This window comes from Scomber scombrus, chromosome 5 (assembly GCF_963691925.1).
Source record: "Scomber scombrus chromosome 5, fScoSco1.1, whole genome shotgun sequence".
NCBI classification, from domain to species: Eukaryota; Metazoa; Chordata; class Actinopteri; order Scombriformes; family Scombridae; genus Scomber; species Scomber scombrus.
Genome location: NC_084974.1, coordinates 26,364,497 through 26,369,941, shown reverse-complemented (window position 1 = coordinate 26,369,941; position 5,445 = coordinate 26,364,497).

Here is a 5,445-nt window from a genome sequence, read left to right as displayed (position 1 = left end):
GCAGGATGTATGCAGAGGATGACCACTGGCCCAGTTGTTGAAGGGAAGCAGGTGAAATTCCCTGAGCAGCACCAATCCTAAATGAATGGCCCGTATAGTGCTTTGGGGAAATATTGCATCTAAGCAGAAGTTGCCCCAAGTGATACCTGAACCAAGCCTTGGACATAGGATTGTTATCTGAGGTCAGAAAAAGTGGGGCATTGGGATGAAGCCGAGGCCTGATCTTTAAATATTTACGCATTGATTTGAATGGGCTAAATTGAGAATCGGTACGAGCAATGAGTACAGAGCAAGCGCCGCCCGGCTTTGGAGTGTTGAATAATGGGGAGCGTGTCTATGTTCCCACAGCCCTATGTTCCCACATTTCTAAGAGATTATTAAAATTTAGGCCCTATGTTCCCATATCTCTAAGAAATTATAAAAATTTAGACCCTGTGTTCCCACAGCCCTCCGTCTCACAGACATGTGGGGTGTCCTGGTACATCTGTGAGGCAACGAGTGAGTCCCTCATGAGCAATAATTTATAAATTAAGCACTGGGGTGGGCACAACGCCGTCCTTATTGGGCCGTCTGTCTGCGCTCACAAGATCAGGTACACCAGGCTTTTCTCTTCATTGGGTTGACCAATCCATCTGAATTGACACGGCACATGGGCTTTGAGCACACTCAACTTCACTAGAAACTGATTTCCCTCAAGCCAGAGTTGGTGGTTGTTACTTTCATTTTAACCAATCCTAGAGCCCTTGATATTCTCAGAGTTTTGACAGTCCCATTAACTGCAGTGTACAAAAAATGGCAGAAAATAGCAGTGCACTTCTGGAGTTTAGAGAGGACAAGAGGGGACAGACAGGATGTTCTGCCCTGAATATGTTTTATATGTTAAAAATACACTTGAATACACTAAATTGACTGTTGAAACGTTTTATTGTTGGAGAGGTATTGTGGAGCTTTTTTTTTGCAATCAACCTAGTTACAGGAAGCAGGAAGAAACAGTGTAAACAGTAAGAAGACATGATGGCATGTGTGTACCATCTCATCGCTGGTTCAAAGTAATCCTTTGTTTGTATCCCTCAGAGAGCAATGGCTGTAAGTGTTACACATTCTTTACATGTTGAACAATTTATATTAATTTATACTGACGAGTTTACTGACATTTTTTCTAAGTTTGTATGAAAGTAGCAGCGTAATGTGTTGGAGCCTGTAAGACAACTGTACCATCATATACTTACCTGTTAATTATCTGGTTTCCTAGTCTATTACATTAATGTTGGTCTTCATACTTACCTGTTGTATGTACTTAGTAGGTTACAATGTTAACATTGAGCAGTAAATACTTACCTGTTATTACATAGCAATCCATCAAGGCATGTTTTGTATTTTTCTTTTCTAGTTTCACTCCAATTCAATGCTGTCATCCTGACTTGCCTGCTGTGTACGAAGTCAATAAAGGAGCAAGCACGCTCACTTCCTGGCTGTTGAAAAGGAGTTTGGCTGGCTGTTTATCTATGTCAACACTTTGGAAGTAAAACACATATAGAGAACAGTACACAGGATGACAGACAGAGAATCTGTGATTCTATTAAGAGATGTGGGAACATAGAGCCTAATTTTGAAAAGAAAGTTAGAAATGTGGGAACATCGGGCTGTGGGAACATAGAGCTGTGGGAACATAGGGCTGTGGGATCATAGAGCTGTGGGAACATAGGGCTGTGGGATCATAGAGCTGACCCCGAATAATGAAGGGAAAATGGCTCGGATGGGAACAGACTATTAATGCTTGAATATGGCCCTGAGTGGGGAGCGGAGAATTCAAGGATCAATCTTTTCTTACCTGAGTATTTTCTGGCTGCGACTCCTATTGGTCTAGTGCGGAAGACTGAAAATGGGGACGATCTAAAAGGGCCGATTAAATATCCCTTGTCGAGCTCCTTTTTTAATAACTGACACTACGACCTGCTCCTTGAGGGCAGACTGGAGATTTTTTGAGACATAAGTGTCGGATACTTGCGAGACTATCCCTACTCGAAACCCTTGAGAAAGACCTGTAAGCAAGTCATCAACGAAAACAGAGTCAGGATGAGATGACAGTTCTTCTGCTAAAGCTGGGACACTTATTGGCGTAGATGGATGAACAGTCAATATCTCCTTTTACCACGACGATTCTGCAGAGGGCGGAACCTTCATGGGCACACAGACCTTGGGTGCAGATATTTGCAATTGCTGCAAATATGGAGAAACACACAGTTTGGGTAAGTACACACATTCTCATTAAAGTTATTGCAAATGGGTTGGTTGTTGTAAAGCAACACCTTGCGGCCACGGGCATCAGTTTTGCTCTTGTGCGAGGGAAGGAGAGAAGCGGCTCTCACACTTTAGTGCTTGTTGACCCTCGGGCAGAAATGGTAACATGGGGCAGAGTTCCTCGGAGTGACCTTTATTGCCACAAGTGGTGCATGAAACAGCCTGAGAGCCACCCACGACCATTACCAGAATAACCGTGTCCAAAACAGACCAGTTCAGGCACATGTTTGATTGAAAAATTTAGTTAGCTGCTTTGCTGGAGAAGGCCTTGTGATATTAAAAAAACATGTTTTTGCCGTACTTCAAATTAAGGTCGCCAATCAATGCCAGATATGTATCTAATTCCTGCCGTCTTTTAGGATAAACAGAGCATATTACATCCATATAGCTACCGAAAGCCACGAAAAATTCGCAGATTGACATGTCTTTTGTCAGTCTCGGATCAGCTGATCGAAAGACGGCTGAACATTTTTCAGTGGTGTTTGGCTGAGCGAAGCAGGCTGAGTTGGGTCTTTTTCCTTGAGATTCGGTGTGTTTCGTCTTTCTGGTGTGCTTTCGACCTGGATTTCCCGATGGACCGGAGGTTGCAGGGGGGGCTCAACCCGGTGATTCATCGAGCAATTCATCAACCAGAGCCCGAAGTTGGGAGATTTCTAAGCGTGGGTTTGGCGTGATGCCTTGTGCTTTTAATATCTCAATGATCTCCTCGCCTGCGTCTTCTTGGCGAGCTGCTATGGGGACGCTTCTACGAGTTGTAGGAGAGTTAGAAGCAGAATCCACATGCTCAGCCTCGAACGGACCCGTTTCAGAGTCTGACATAGTGAAGTGCGATGACAGCCAGATGAGTAGTACTATTCTGATAAGTTTCTCCATGCAAGACAAAGGACTGCAGATGCGCACGAACAGCTGTATGACAGAACTGAAGCAGAGAGAGAGGCATATTTAAACAGACCGCGACGAGATGATAGGCTAAGTCTGAAGTGTGGCATTTTGCTATTGGTTGCAGAGATTGACAGGTGACTGACAACTCAATTAAGATCAAGCCCTTGGACACGACAAGCTAGGAACAAGATGAGCATGGGTTCTTTCCTGCCTTCATGAAAGAAGGCAGGAAAGTTACTCCTGATGCTTGTATGTTTTAGAGTCTTCCTGACTGAGCTTTTGCTAAGCTTCATTTTTACACTTTAATGTTATTGTGTCACATGTTATGTAGAATGTAAAGCAAACTAAGCCAAATGTGTGTTTTTGGTCTGTATAAAAGTTATATAAATTAGATTTGACATAAGACATGTTTCCTAGAAATGAGCTTAAAGGGGACATTTGTGTGGCTTTTTGTTATCCGTGGTCGAGTAAAAAAAAAAAGTTCCTTGAAAGTCAAAAGCCAAGACTTCAGCCTGCTCTCAATGCTTCATTTGAAATATTTTCTTTACTTTCCAGGTGCATAGTTGTGGGTGGTCCTAGGTGGATCTGGGTCTGCCCACTTGGCTCTCATGCCACCACCCACCGAATCAGAAGGCTTCTTTTTTTGCTTGATCATCTAGTGAATAGAAGTCAATGAATACTGTCTCAATTATTCGACCAATAAAAATAAAACTTTTTTATTTCTTGCTTCTTGTTTACCATATGATGACGTTGATAGGTCAGATTTTTTGAGTGGCAATGCATTTCACAAATCCGCTTTAACTCAGTGTGTACCCTGCACATGGCACAGAGAAACAGTAGCCTACTGTCCACTAGCAAGCTGCTTTTAATATAGGTTAAGATTTTAAAAAACCATGGCGAAACAAAGTAGTTACAAAAAGATGTCGAGAGGAGGAGGAAGAGAATTCAGCTCAAGTTCAGCCATCATTCTCAACCCAGACACTTTAGTCCTGTGCCAGTAGTTTCCCTTAACAAGTGTGAAGCAGTAATAACACCTACATGACTGCTAATTCAGGCCTTTCCTCTTCAGCAGCAGCAACAAGCTGTACTGTTGAAATACTCTTTTCAACTGTCAGTCAGATAAAAACTGGCATCAAGGCATCATTGATGACATACAGACTGCACTCTTTGTCGCTGTTCTCCTTTGAAAGACAACTGACTGAAGCGTTGGACTAAATTGAAATAATTTCAGTGTTCAACACCAACCATGTGGTTTCCTGCTGTAATCATCAGAAGCAAGCTAATTTACAGTTCGCACTGTAATAGCCTATTGTCCTATTTAAATACTATTGTTTATTGGGTATAGTTTTTGTTGGATGTACAATTGGATTTTATGCTGATGTTGCTGAATCTGCTATCTCTCGCTCTCTCTCTCTGTGTGTGTGTGTGTGCGTGTGTGTGTGTGTGTTAGGGTTGTGCATCCCTGGTCATTGGCCGATACAATACGTATCTCGATACACTACTAACGATCCGATACATTAAAGATACATAAGCAGCAACTACCGATGTGATATGATACGATTCATCCCCCAATCACGAGGCAGTGCGATTCAACACAATTTGATCCAACACAATGCGATTCGATGCGATATGACGATGCAAAGGAATGATGCTATGCAATTCAATGAGTTTGATTATTTATTAACCAAAACATTTAAAATGATTACCTTTCACAAACGGGTCTTGTTTGTAAGACCTGTACAAGTGTTCTCTGCCTTTTTCAAAGTGACAGTACAGTGCACTTTTTATAACTTCTCCCTTGTCATCCGTTTCATTGTCTTTGTTGCTGAGGTTCGCATTGTCCACTCCCACATTTCTCAAATAGATACAAATGTACCTATGAAGTTTCCATTTCATTAAAGAATGATTAAAATAAATTAAATTCTACTTCTACAGTTTGTCTACGTAACCCTCCATGTTGCTAAATGTTGGCGAAAGCGCAGCTTCCATGAGTTAACCAAGACAGTGGCTGAATTTAGGGGCTTTATAAAGAGCCAGCATACGATAAATAAGGATTTTTTTAAAACTGTAAATCAAGCAATGATATTCCAGTTGAGCCCCATCATTAAAATATAGGCCTATAAATGTGCATGATATGTCCCCTTTAACAAGTTGCAAGGGTTTAAGCACCACAAACCATGAATGGAAATATATAACTTGATCTACATCAACAAAGATTTTCATCTCTCAGATGAATACACTTTGAAGAATGTATGTCTTCAT